A 15,743-nucleotide genomic window follows, 5' to 3' on the forward strand; every position below is an offset into this window, starting at 1 on the left:
CAGTTATTCCCAATACCTATGGGGTTGAAGCCATCAGGAATACAGTGGTTCTGAGAGATATGAATGTGAACATTGATTTAATATGTACACTTTTGGAACTTATTCTTGAAAAAAAATGCTTTTATCTATGGGAAGGAATACTTTTGGCAATGCTGGGGTGTAGCCATGAGGACCCCTTGTGTGGACAGTTATTTGAACCTTGTATTAGCACAATGGGAGCAAGAGCATGTACTGTCTGATAGAAATAAATGGAAAGAACACTTGATATTCTATGGATGTTTTGTGGGTGACGTCTTTATATTGTGGAAAGGTGTTGATTCACAATTGATGCTATTTACAGATTATTTGAACCATTCCACTGACTTTCTTAAGTTCACAGTTAATAGTTTCAAAGAAATAATTGATTTCCTAGATGTGAAGATAGAGCTGGACTTGACTTCACATCAATCCATAGGAAAGAAACATGGAGGAACCATTATTTACAAAGGAACAGCATACACCCTGGACATGTCTTTAAGAATATAATGGAGCATTAAGCCACATGCATTTCATGATTGTGTGCTAAAGACACAGATTATGAATGTGAAAAGGTTAGGTTGGAATGTTATCTAAAGGAGAGAAGCTATGCAATGAAAGACATCTCAATGAAATCAGAATCAACAGAAAACTTAAGTAAAGAAAAAAGGACAACCCCATTTTTCTAATAGGAAGGTACAGAGGCCATCCAATGACATTTCCAAAGGACAGCAAACTCTTGGTCTCATGCTCACATATAGTAATGACTCGAGGCATATATTAAACATTGTCAAAAGTTTTGGCCAGTGTTGACACAAGATGAAAAATTGAAAAAAATAGTGGGAGAGAAGCCAAGATTCATTTAAAAAAATTGAAAAGGTGGCTATGTATGAAAGATGGTTTCTCTAGAAAAAGGTCTATCAATAAGAAAGGCACTTTTAAATGTGGCAGGTGTAAAGCCTGCCTGGTGATAGACACGAGCAGTCTATTCAAACATCCCACTACGGGACTGGAATATCGTTTCTCATACAGTGCTACCTGTAATAGTAAATATATTGTTTACTTAGCTACCTGCTTAAACTGTTCTGCTTATTATGTAGTAAAACTAATCAACAATTCAAGGACAGAGTATTGTGCCATCTGGAGATATCCAACATAAAGATAAAAAAAACTCTTTCGTAAGTCATGTCATTCAGTATCCCCTACACTCCTTCATGTTTAAAGCCATTGATAGTGACTTTGAAGGTCCTAGAGGTGGGGATATAAGTAACAGAACTGAGATATGCAAGATGAACTGAATTATCAATCTCCGAGCAGATCGGCCTCTGGGCCTGAATGCAGTTGTACCACTTAAACCGATTTTAAAGACAATGCGCATATCCATATGTTGCTAAGTGCACCAAGGACTCTGTAGTCAGTCTACTAGCAAAGGAATGTGAAGTTCACCTTAACCTTAGAGAAAAGAATTTTTAATACAAGGATGTCCTATGTTAAAGTTATACTACACTATTCAGGGAGTCTGCACTTTTACTGAATGAAGACAATGAGACAGTTCTGCTGTTACGACATTCATTTACTGCACAGAAGGTTTACATCTAGCTTAACAATGAAAGGTATATACATCAAAACATACTTAGAATAATCAAAGTCTCTGATACAAAAGAAAAAGTCCCAGTCTTTATAGTGTCTTTTCTGCCTGCATCAGCAGTTTTGAGAATTTTCCATAATAATAAGTCTTTCCTTTCGAGCTGGTCTGCTGACAGTTTGTTTTCCATATCTTAAACATTCTGTTTCTGAAGAATAATTCCTTTCTTCCTTGGCCTATCTTGCGTATCATATTGATGAGACACAGCTGCATACAAGAGTTCATCTTGACCTGCTTGTAGATAATAAATTTCACAAGCTGCATAGTTTATAAGAGATAAAATTTTTTTACTTCTGATTCTTATTAACAATGAATGCCAAGCTATATGTTTTTGCCAAGTTAGTAAGCTGAGTGCACTCTACACATTGAAATGCAGAAAATTTATTTTACATTTTCAGAAAAAATCCACTGACATCAGTTTTAACCTGTTCTTTTACTCTCACAATTCCCACTTTTTATTTAAAAAATGGAAAATGATTGTTCATTTTCAATTTTTTCTTTAATGGTTGAAACTTTCTCCAGTTTATTCAGGTTAACCATCATGATTTGCTAAACTCTATAATTTTCCCCGACACTCCTTCGTGTTTAAAGCCTTTATAGTGTCTTTGAAGGTCCCAGAGGTGGGAATATAAGTAACAGGACTGAGATATGTGAGGTGAACTGAATTATCAATCTCCAAGCAGATCGCCCTCCGGGCCTGACTGCAGTTGTACCACTTAAATTGATTTTAAAGACAAGGCACGTACCCATATATTGATAAGTGCACCAAGGACTCTGTAGTCGATCTACTAGCAAAGGAATGTGAAGTTCACCTTAACCTAAGAAAAAAGAATTCTTAATACAAGGATGTCCTACAGAGATAAGTGATGTATTAAGCACTGAGGAGCAAAGAAAATTATTTCCCTAATGTTAGTATTCTTTAAGTTCCTTTATGGTTTATGGCACAGAAAGTCTGTGCTAAGATAAACAACCAGTGAATGTATATTTCTTTTTATGTGATGGATTGCGAATAATTATGTCCTTTGGGAAGTTCACACCAAAAGGAACTGATGATATCTATATATGCCTCTGCCATTAATAATGGGAAAATGAACAATGGAATAGCAATACGGGCTAATGGTACAAAAGCTGTTCTAGCTTGGTATATATCTATTTCACAAAGAAACAGTGTTTGCTTGTAATGCCATATTACATTGAATATACCTTATCTCATCTGATTTCTGAAGCTAAGCAGAGTCAGGCCTGGTTAGCACTTGGATGGACTGCCTGGGAATACCTGAGGCTGAACCAGTCACCTTATGGAGTTGGTTATTATCAGCACAAGAAGTCAATTTCTACTATGTCTCTGATACTTTATCTTTGCTTGACAGTTTGAACTAAGAGAAATTGATCAATGACTGTTTTAGTAGTGGAATTAGAACCACTAGATCTTTACTAAGCTTTGTTCAAAAAGGACTGGATGTTATTTATACAAGTCCTAAGTAGATATACAAACCCTAAATATTTACTGGGGAAGAAAGAACCAAAGTAACACTAATATTGACTTGCGTTGAGAAGGCTGCCTCAGCCTGGTATGTGCTGTTTCTTCAAGGAAGTTGTCTTTATCTGGCAACTTGGAGGTGTACCTCCTTCAAGGTCTCTGGCTGTGAACTTATTGGTTTGAAAAAAGGTGTTGGCTTGGATTTAGCCACATGATTAGTGTATTATTCATTTATTTTAGCCCTGTGGAACCTGATTATTTATGATCTGAGAAAGGCTTTTAACCGAAAGCACTTATCATGTACAAATCAATAAGGGCTTTGTTTTATCGATTTTAAGTCCTATTAAAGTTTTCATTTTATTTTGAAGAGCATAATTTTCAGTAGCCTGTGGTGGTGTGTTTCAGTTTTTACACAGTCTGTTGAATAAGGTGGGATTTGAGTTTGGCAATGTTGTTTGAGAATGATGGCTTGAAGAAGATTAGGAATTACCTGATGCTCAGATACAGATGCTGACAGTAACAGGGTAGTACTCTGTTAACAACACAGAACTATATAGTTACAGCTGAGCTCTGAGAATGAGCCTGTCTTGGTCACATGACAGAGGGGTGCTATATAGCCTCCACTCTTGTAAAGGAACTGAGAGATGTGTTATGTCATCTTCTGATTTCAAGGCCATGGTTATCCGCAGAGGCAAGGAGATGCATTTGCAGTAAAGAAGAGGAGGTGTATCTAAAAATGTAACCAGGAAACAACTGAATGGACTTTTGCCTAAGGAAAATCTATGTGGATTTCAAAGGAATAATTTCAGTTTTCTGGATTACAGAGCGAGAGAAAGAGTTAACACAAAACTTGGAACTGCTTCTCTAATGCTCATCAAGGAATAATGACCCTTGAAATATTATTTCAACCTGTAAAGATTTGAAGAACCAGAACAGGATTAATCTTTAACCCAAAAGGTTGTTTTCTACCCAGAATCATCTGGATATAAATGAACCTTTTCTTTAAGGGAATTACAGATATTATTTGACCTTCCTGACATTCTTGATGGACACTGAACTGATATCAATGATTTTTTTTTTTTGCCTTTTAATGCTGTAGAATATTTTTAATTAAGGTGTCTTCATTAATTTATATTAGTTTAATATTGTAATATTGTAATACTTTCTATGTTTCTAAAAACTCATCCTAGTAGATGCTAGCTGTTTTTTTAATTCTTAGCTTAATTTGAACCTATAACAATAGGTCTGACAAGGGAAAATAAGTGCTGAGCCAAACAATTTTCCACATCAGTCTGTGAGTCTACTATATTGACCAAATACATTGCTGTTAGTATAAGATGGTGTGCTCTTACCTATTTGTCCTGACAGATTTAAAGTTAGCTAAATGTCTGCTGCATGAGCATGGCACAGTTATTATGTGCAAAACTTCCTTCTTGCCCAGCTTCTTGTCATCTGACCTCATCTCGGTCTACGTTATAGTCCATATCCACATTTCCATTTGTGGGGTGGTTAGACCCTGTTATGGTCCATACCTACATTTCCATCTGTGGGGTGGTTAGACCCTGTTATGATCCATATTCATATTTCCATTGGTGGGATGGTTAGACCCTGTTATGGTACATACTCACATTTCCATATGTGGGGTGGTTAGACCCTGTTTGGAGTGTAGTTACAGTCAGTATGTCTATACTCATGTTATGCAGGAGGTAATTCAACAGGACTATGGAGTGCACCATGCATATTGCAGTGTATCTCAAGATCCACACAGGCAGTGGGACCACATTTTAAACTGGCAAAATGAATCAGTTGATGAGCAGTGTTGCATACCACTTCTGAATGATTGGCCAGCCTCCCCACTAATATCAGCAGCTGTGGGTGAAGTGTGTATGCCACATCTCCCACAAGACAGCCATGTATTCTTTCATTCTGGAAGCATACTGTGGGGTACATCTAGACCACACTGTAACACTGTAAGTTCTGCTAAGATGTTTGGCAAACATTTTGAGAACATGTCTATGATCTTTACAGACAATGACTTTTGTAATAGGTTTCAGCATAATCTAGCCCAGGTGCCCATATTTTTACACGTGCAACCAATGGCAATTGTACCTGATGTTATTCATTTATTTGTTCTTTTTTGTTTATATTTGTTTATCCACAGTATCTGGATAACTTCTTTGGCACAGGATCCATATAGTCAAGGGACTGATTCTGGCTCCTACTAGCTGAAACCTGTAATATAGCTTTGATGTTCCAGTAATGACCCACCACTGAACAAGTAATCAGTGAGTCTCATTCCTCACCACTGGCAACAGTGGGAGAAGTACACTTGGAGGATGACAAGGTATACACACACTATTTCCAGATGCAGCTCTCTACATCAAATGCAATTTTCCTTAAGAGCACACAGAGACCACAGTCAGTTCAGGGCTGGTTTCACCCTCTTTCTCCAGATCTCCAATAAGACTCCCCACTGGCATAACTATAGAGTTGAGATCAACAGAGCCAAACCACGACTGCCAGCACCCTGTCTGTCCAACCAGTGCTTTGTTACCTTGCCCAAGTAGCTGACACACACACTCTTTGAGGTTTGATTTACACACACACACACACACACACACACACACACACACACACACACACACACACACACACACACACACACACACACACACACACACACACACACACACACACCCCTGGGAAAGTCTTGCACAGGTTTATTGGCTATGCCCCTTTTGCCCAGACTATAAGGTAGTTATCACTGCCACCAGCCAGCTCCTTATCAGCTACTTTAAGTCCCTTAGTAAAGGGCGTCCAATCTTACGGTGTAATGTTACTATTAATACAAATGGTAGTTTGACCAAGATCAAGACTATTAGGAGTGGCCTACAGTGTCACCAAATAAATATGCAAGTACTCTCAGAACTTAAATATCTCTAGATAGATCAGCCACAATGAAAGGTTTAAATATAGTTAATCATAAATAATAAAAGAACAATAAAATACTCCATATATAATCACAGTGACACCAGAGTTAAAAATCACAGGAAATATTTAAAACAACATTGCAGGATAATCTCAGATAAAGAAAAATATCTAAACTAAGCTTTGTTATATTCCTGACTATATCCAAGAGAATTATACTATTGCCTAGTAACTTACTATACAGCAAGGCAGATGTGTGGTGAATGGGTCTTCTTTAGTTGTTGCCAGGTCCAAGACAGAATACAGAATGCTGTGTCTCTCTCTAAGAGACTTCTCAAATTAATATTTTAAATATCACTGCTGGGTTAGCTTGCATAATTACATAATTTTTTGTCATCTGACATCTAGTCCCCAGGCCCAAAACAACAACTGAAAGCAGCTGGTAGCATTTAGTATCTACCTATAAAATACATAGACAAAGGCTTTTCCTCAGATCTTTGGCAGCTGCTGGAAGTCATAAAACAATAAAACACTTCAGAGAAAATACAGAATGCTCCCTAGTTTAAGACATTGTGTCTTCTTGCTGCATTGAAACTGAAAGATATCATCTTTTATTGTGTAGCCATAAAGTAATTTAATTTCAGCTATTTTTCTAAAATTTACTAGACTGAGGTTAACCTCCTGTATCCCAGTTTCCACTGTTAAAATATATACATTTAAATAGTCACAATAGTGCATGTACATTTCTGTTCTTTTCCAGTAGGGTACACTGTGGATCCATTTTAAACACAACCATTTTCCAAATACCCTTTACAACACACGTCTGTACAAACAAGTCTGATATACACATAGCATACAGTTTTTATTTTATTTTTATTTATTTTTTATTTATCATTTGTTGACCAGGAATTCTGACAGTTCTAATACATTTGTCACACAAGCATCTTACACAAATCATTTTGATATTCACCAATGACATATAATTATTTACAAAATTCTACCTAACAGGGCTGGCAGAATATCCCTTTGTCACACTTCTTCCCTCCTCAAAGACTCAAGCTAGTTTTTCAAGTTACCCTTGAAAAATGTTGCTTGAGAGAGATGAGCCTATTGGAGAATATACTACCCCCATACCCTGTCTTGACAGCCTATATGCTTTCACATTGCTAACCCTATTGTGGTGCTGCACTGTCATATATGCCTGAAACCCTTGGCTCCAACTTAGTAAGTTGGCATTTTGCTGGTTGGCTCAATGTAGCCATATTAAGGGACTGTGGTGTGTTATTACAGTGAATTTCCATACATACAGATAAGGATGAAGTTTCTGCAGTGCCCACACTATGGCTAGACATTCCTTTCCTACAGCTGCATAGCATTCTTCCCTGGATTGGAACCTATGATTGAAATATACTACTGGGTGCCCTTCTCCCTCTGAGGAAGCCTGTCTGAGTGCAGCTCCCACTTCATGGTTTGAAACATCCACCTCCACAACAAATTCTTTACTATAATCTGGACTGGCTATCACAGAAGGTCCTCCAAAAGCTCCTTTAGGCTTCTGGAATGCTTGCTCACATGCTGGATCCATGCTAATTTATCTGGCCTGTTTTCCTTATCAGGTCTGTGAGGGGAGCAGCTATGGTTCTATAATTGGGGACAAACCTTCTGTAATACCCTGCTGCTCCTAAGAATGCCCTCACTTGCTTTTTGGTAACAGGGGCAGGCCATGCCTGAATGGCTTCCACTTTGGCAGGTTCTGGTCTGATCTTACCACTCCCCACTCTATGTCCTAGGTAGGAGACCTCTACCATACCCACCAGACACTTACTGGGCTTAATGCTCAATCTTGCCCTCTGTAGTCTGCCCAGCACTTCCCTGTCATGCTGAAGGTGTTCTTGCCAGGAATGGCTGTAGATGGCAATATCATCCTGGTAAATAAGGGCAAAATCTCCTGCTCCTGCTAGGATATGATCTACCAGCCTCTGGAAAGTTGCTGAGGCATTTTTCATCCCAAACAGCATCTTCATGAACTCATACAAACTGAAAGGAGTCACACAGGCTGACCTCTCTCTAGAGCTGGGAATCAAGGGCACCTTCCAGTAGCCCTGGTGAGATCAATAATGGTAAGATACTTAGCCCCACCCAGCTGCTGTAGGGCTTCATCTGTCCTAGGCACGGGGTAAGGGGGTAAACATCTGATTCTGTGTGACTATTTAATTTCCTGCAGTTCACAGAGAACCTGGTGCTGCCATCCTTCTTTGGTACCAGTACTACTGCAGAAGCCCAGGGACTGCTGGACTCCTGGAATATCCCTAGTTCCAACATTTCCTGTATCTTCTTTCTCAAGGTCTGTTTGACTCTCTCAGGCACCCTATAAGGGGCCCTGCTTGATAGGTCCTTGGAGTCCTGTACCCACTTGGTGCTGCACCAGGTGGGTACACTCTAATTTCCCAGTGAATATGCCCCCAAACCTCTGTAACACTGCTTAGATTTCTTAAACCTGAGTAGGGGATAGCTACTGGAAAATTGCTACCCCTTCCACTGAGGTGTCCATCTGAGCCTCACTGAGGAGATCAATCACCAAATCCTCCTCCGACTCCTCCTGCCATCCACTGCAAATACTAAGCACAAGGGCCTCTCTATCATGGTAAGGTTCATCATGTTAACAGCTCCTTATCAGCTACTTTAAGGCCCTTAACAAAGGATGTCCAATCTTACTGTGTAATGTTACTATTAATACAAATGATAGTTTGACCAAGAGCAAGGCTATTAGGAGTGGCCTGCACAGTGTCACCAAATAAATATACAAGTACTCTCAGAACTTAAATATTCCTGACTATATCTAAGAGAATTATACCATTCCCTAGTAACTTACTTACTATACAGGAAGGCAGATGTGTGGTGAATGGGTCTTCTTTAGTTGTTGTCTGATATACAAATAACATATAGATCTAATACATTTGAAGCACAATCATCTTGCATAAATCATTTCAATATTCACCAATGACATGTAATTATTTACAAAATTCCAGCTAGCTGGGCTGGCAGTATTTCCCTTTCTCACATTTCCCAGTAATCTGCCAGTGGAACCTGTGGTTAGATCAAGGTCATGAACTTGATCTGCAGCAGTAATGGATGCCCGTTTATACTATGCACAGCTTTATCCTGATACATGCTTCACACATTATCAAGTGTTTTTGTATCCATCTGGCAGTGGTCCAGCTATTCACAAACAGCTAACACATCACCTTGCAGCTGGACATGGGTATATATTATAACATCGAAGTACAAAAACTTCGAATATTATAAAGTCAAACCCAGTAGAGCAAGCGCTTGAAATAACGAAGCTGCAGAACACTGAATACTTTCCTAGGGAAAGTATTCAGTGGGTCGTTTCTGCAGCTTCACTATTTCCTCAACTGTGGAGCGAAGGTTACGGACCGGGTTAAGGTAAGTGTGAAAATGAAGGTGAGTGTGCAACTGGGCATGGGTCAGGTGAGTTAGAGTTAGGGCGCAGGTCAGGTAAGTGTGCGACTGTGTTAACGTGAGGGTTAGGGTGGGGTAGGTGAGTTAGGGTTAGGGAGCGGGTAAGGTGAGTGTGCGATAGGGACCTTAGGGTTAGGGTTGGGTTAAGGTAAGTGGATAGGTAGTGGTGTATGTCTGGTTTAGTGTAGGGTTTTGTGAAGTGTATGTGTGCGGGTTATTTATTTTGGTGTGCTTGAGTTGTGTGTATGTGTGTCGGAACAGCAAATTTTTTCCCTGGGAAAAAATTCACTATTCTGACTGTTCGGTTTTTCTGGTGTTTCGATTGAAACCCTAGTGGGTCTATATTATAACCTTAGTGGGTCTATATTATAACATCAATGTACAAAAACTTCGAATGTTATAATATCAAACCAAGTAGAGCGAATGCTTGAAATAGCGAAGCTGCAGAACACCGAATACTTTCCTAGGGAAAGTATTCAGTTGGCCGTTTCTGCAGCTTCCCTATTTCCTCAACTGTGGAGCGAAGGTTATGGACCGGGTTAAGGTAAGTGTGCGAATGAAGGTGAGTGTGCAACTGGGCGTGGGTTAGATGAGTCAGGGTTAGGGCGCGGGTCAGGAAAGTGTGCGATTGTGTGGACGTGAGGGTTAGGGCGGGGTAGGTGAGTTAGGGTTAGGGAGCGGGCAAGGTGAGTGTGCGATAGTTAGGGACCTTAGGGTTAGGGTTGGGTTAAGGTAAGTGGATAGCTAGTGGTGTATGTCTGGTTTAGTGTAGGGTTTTGTGAAGTGTATGTGTGTGAATTATTTATTTTGGTGTGCTTGAGTTGTGTGTATGTTTGTCAGAACAGCAAATTTTTTCCCTGGGAAAAAAAATTGCTATTCTGACTGTTCGGTTTTCTAGTGTTTCGATTGAATGGGTTAGATATTATAACATTCAAAGTTTTTGTACTTCAATGTTATAATGTAGACCCGCTGTGCACAGCACCACTGTAGTCTTATGGGTCACTGTTGTCATCTAAGAGATGGTAGCATAGATTGCCCATCTAACACTATTATTCCTGAAATAGTGCTTGGGTCATGTTAGCTGAGCCTTCATTTGGGTTAGCAATGTCACCATTGTTTTGTGAGGCCTGTGAGACAGTATAGTTCTCTGAAATGCACACGAGTAAATATACATGGGTTTGAACATCAGCACATCAATTTACATGGCTGAGTTGCTGTTAACTTTTAACCATATGGATTGAGTTTTTCTGTTTGCTTCCCACTTGTCTGACTCACACAGGTATCTGCAATACATTTTTTTATTTTTTTTGCAAAGCAATGCTGCACTCTGAAGGACATTTCAGAACCCTATCCTTTCTGTTGTGAAGCACATGGACTAACAAAACAAAAAGTGCTCCTCTTTCTTTCCATCTTCTATCACTTTTATTCATTTATTTGCTTGTTTGCTTGTTAATTTTCTGGATGAGTTGGTGAGTGACCCTTTTCAGTCATGACCTAAACATGTAAGGCACTGACAACTACACATAAGCACTATTTACATAGTAAATATCATACAAATTATAAAATGCTTGCTAACGTGATACATCCAGCATTAAGAACAGGTTGCTAGTTGGATTAGTGAATGTTTCTAAAAATATATAAAGCAAACAGAAAATATGACGAGACAATGAAAAAAATATAGGACGTCACTACAGAGTATGCAAAGAAAATAAACTGATGCTGTGAATGTCGACATGATGAATGCTTTTTTTAATAGTATTTGTCAATAAATTATGTGCAATGTAATTTATTAGTAAGTTTCTTCTTAAACTGCTTCCTGAGTTGTGTGATGTTTTTATTTGCCTTAAATCTGCATGCAGTAGATTTCAGGTTGTGCGGCTGCTTTAGAAAAAGCTTTTCACCAGATGAAATGTGGCAGGGAGGGGGACTTACAAGTTGTAAGGTGTTTAGACTCCTAAGCATGTAGACAGAAAAATGAGTTCAGAGGGAAGGTCTGGGTCTTGTGGGGTCTATGATTTGAGATGAATCTTGTACTTTAGAAGTCCAGTGCTGGGAACCTTGATGCTTAGAGGGTGAGACCCATATTGTGCTCATTCATCCATAGTTACATGTTTATATGTTTTGATTAAATATTTGTAAATTATCTTGTTCATAGGTTTATAGGTTCATAGGTTGGTACTAGGCTATCAGCCATAGGGCCTGTACAAGCCTAGCCATAACAATTCCCTGGCTATTTCTTCCCACACTATTTACTTCCCTGGACCCCTGTCTAGCAGGGTGACTGACGTGATCCCCGGGGTGAATTTCCTTTCACCCATCCAGTCATCAAGGTTCATTTTGAAGAAGGCCAAAGAGGCACTCTGCTTGACATGTATGGGCAGTCTATTCCAGAGTCTTGGGAGACTCTGGGTCAGGAACCTATCCCTCCAGCATGTTTTGTTTATTGTGATGACAAGGTTTAGATCCCTGGAGTGTGTGGCTCTGAGGGATTGGGATTTCTTTAAGTGTAGCATGTCCAACAGCTCTGGGTTTGACATGGCCTTGTATGTTAAGCAGAGATCGCCTCTGAGTAGACGATATGCGACAGAGTATAGCTGGAGTTTTTTAAAGTGGTCAGTGTAGGGCATCTGCTTTAGGCCTGTGATTCTTTTAGTGAGGTATTTCTGCAGCCTTTCCAGTTGTTGTAGATGTCTTGAGAAGTACATACCAAATGGGGCGTTGTATTCTATAATGGGTCTAATGAGGGATGAGTACAGTGGGACAATGACCTCCTTTTTTCTGGATGAAAAGCCCTTAGTGATGAGGTGTGCCACATAGAAGGATTTCCTGACTGTAGTGGCGATGTGGGTATCGAAGGTGAGACCACTGTCCACCTGTGTCCCTAAGTCTCTTATCACACTTTCAGTGTTTAGTGTACTGCTCCCTATGTGGTAATTCATGGGTACATGTTTTTTCCCAAAGGGGATAACTATACATTTCTTGGCATTGAGCTTGAGCCCATAGCTCTGGCACCAAGAATCTGTTTCTGTAAAGCCCTTTTGTAGAGTATCCACATCATTTGGGGATTCAATAATGGCTCCCAGTTTGCAGTCATCTGTGAACTTTGTTAGCCAGAGTCCCTTAGTGTTGGCCTGTACTTCAGAGAAATAGATGCCAAACAAGAGCGGTCCCAGGACTGAACCCTGAGGTACTCCACTTGTCACTTGTAAGGAGCTGGATTTGGAGTCGGCTACTTTTACAGTGTGGGTTCTGCCAGTAAGCCAGTTGGCAACCCATTGGGTGATGTAGGGATTAATGCCCAGCTTAGTAAGTTTATCTATGATTCCAGAGTGGGGGATGGTGTCAAAGGCCTTGGCAAGGTCTAGATAGGCTGTGTGGACCACCTTACCCTTGTCCATGGCTCTGGAGACTGATTCAAAGAAGTCAATCAGGTTCAAGAGACAAGATTGGCCCTTCACGAACCCAAATTGGGTGAGGTCCAGTGTTTGAAGGTTGCCAATGTCTTTGTTTATAAGTTCCATGATACTACGCTCCATGGCCTTGCAGATAAGGCTCATCAGACTGATGGGACGGTAGTTTCTGGGATCCAAGGTGGATCCTGCCTTGTGGAGTGGGATAACTGTAGCTCTGTGCCACTCAGTGGGTATGAAACCTGAGGTGAGGCTATGATTAAACATGACACTTAGGTGAGGTGCCAGTTCATATTGTGGTTCATTTAGTACACAGCCCAGGATGTCATCTGGTCCCATGGATGCTGTACTCTTAGCTTTGGAGAGTGCGTTTTTTACCTGTGTGGCTATTATTACTGGAATTTGGCAATCTTCCGGTATTGAGATGGGCCACTTAGGAGGTGAGAGGGGGGGTGAAGTTGGCACTGAATCGATCTGCCAGGATATTGGCAATATCCTTGGGATCAGTATATTTAATGCCATTCTGTTTTAGCTCAGAGCAGATCTGAGCATTGCCATTTAGATTCATGACATAGTTATAGAATGCCTTGTGGTTGTCTTTAGAATCTTTGGCAATTTTATTTTTGTAACTAGCTTTGGGGGATTTTATGAGGGATCTCAGTTTCTTACTGAGGCTGGTAATGGAGTTTTTTGCATCGTGGGATTTTCCTCTTTTTCTGCAACAGTTTCTTCCTTTTGTTGTAAAGTTTGTTTATGGCAGGGGACCACCAGATTGGCTTCCTTTTTTTGGAGGAGAGCATCTTGGTTCTATTTGGGATGGCACGATTCATGCATGAGTGGATGTGCTTGTACAGTGCCTTAGTGTAGGATTCAGCAGTCGAACTTTCAGTTCCCGTCTGCATGGGTGTCATGAAGTTTGTCACTTCTGACTTGAGTAGCATGAAGTTGGCTTTGCAGAACTTTTTTATGGAGGTTTCCTCACTGGGGGGTGGGGATGGGATGTGGATGTTAAGGGTGATAAGCTTATGGTCAGACCTGAGTAACGAGGTGGTGACCATAAGTGTGGAGCATCGATTTCCCTTGTTGGTAATGACCAGGTCTAGGATATTGGAGCCCCTGGTGGGACAATGGATTAGTTGATCCAGGGCATTGGAATTTATGAATTCCAAGAACCATTGGGCAAAGGTGTTGGTACACGAGTAGTTTTCCCAGTTAATGGCAGGGTAGTTAAAATCACCCAGTATTAGGGTGTTTGGTTCTATCTTAATATTTTCCAGTATGTTTAGAAAGGTGTAGTGAGAATCTTGGGGCATGGTGTGGGATCTGTAGCAAGCTAAAATTTGGATTGCAGTCTTACCTAGTGTTAGTTGCACCTGGAGAATTTCAGATGCATTGTGTTGGGCAACTAGCCTGGTGGTGTGAATATCGTTGGTGAATATGGACACTCCTCCACCTTTAGTGTTTCAGTCCTGGTTTGGTGGCCGAAAAGTGTAGTAAGAGTTGCAGCCTGGTATTGCAGGGGTGCTCTCTAGAGCCTTGAACCAGGTCTCAGTTACTGCACAGATATAGATGTTCTCCATTTTTAGGAGTGCCTCGAGAGAGTGCATTTTGAGGTTTAGACTTCTAGCATTGTGAAGCATTACCTTCAGATTTTTCATGCTTGTACCTGTTACGGTGGTGGTTTTGTCCTTTAAACTTTGCCTAAAAAAGGCACTATAGGGGTGGCAAGAGCCATAGCCAGTAACGTGAATCCCAGGGGCGACAGGTGCAGGCCATCTCTGGCAAAGCATCATGGTCTGTCGATCATATCATCCCAGGCAGACAGATACTGGATCCCCTTTGAATATGTGAATATCCCTCCCAGCTGTACCTCTTTATGAGGAATGTTCCTCATTATGAGTCTTAAAAATTCTGTGTTCTGCACTGTTCCACGCTGAAAGGGTTAGGCACACATCCATTGTTCAGAATTTGTTTTAAGAAATACCCATGGTAAATAATTACTGGATAATGCTGAATCATATAATTCATCAAAAGAGCTCCTTCTAAGTATGGCTAAATAGTTAATAACCATGCTGACAGATTCTTAATTGAAATTGCTACTGTTCCACATTTTGCCCATTTGACTCGCATTGTGAGAGTAGTGTTTCACAGTTTTGAGTTAGAATGTTGAGAGTTATACGTCTGAAATGCACGTGACTTAGTTTCTGCTTTTTGGTAGTAACTGATATATTTTATGAGACAAGGTACTTTGGACTATTGTTACAGTGCTTTCCTGATTGAGAATGGTTTATGCATTAAAATAAAGTTATGTCAATTTTTAGACAAAAGGAGGGTAAAATCTATGGTAAGTTTTGATTAATAATTTTTAAAAGGACTAATCCTAGGATTCAAAGAAATGCTCACCCCTCATGCTAACTGCCCTACACAGGCTAGTTAATTAGCACAACAGCAAATAAATATAATTTAGAGGTAGGTATGGCTACAATGAAGAAGACCTCATTATGGGCTCACTACCATATCTATGAATCAAACACTAGAGGTGTCGTACCTGATTGCTTTAGTGTTCTCCCTAGGGGGCAATGCATCACTTTACATACACACACACACACACACACACACACACACACACACACACACACACACACACACACACACACACACACACACACACACACACACACACACATGCGCACACACACACATTGCACACACACATATTCATACAACCTCAGTCATGCCCTTAGACACACACACACATGCATATTCATACAGCCTCATTCAT

The sequence above is a fragment of the Protopterus annectens genome, chromosome 17.part0 (genome assembly GCF_019279795.1).
Source record: "Protopterus annectens isolate FY-2018-M chromosome 17.part0, PAN1.0, whole genome shotgun sequence".
NCBI classification, from domain to species: Eukaryota; Metazoa; Chordata; order Ceratodontiformes; family Protopteridae; genus Protopterus; species Protopterus annectens.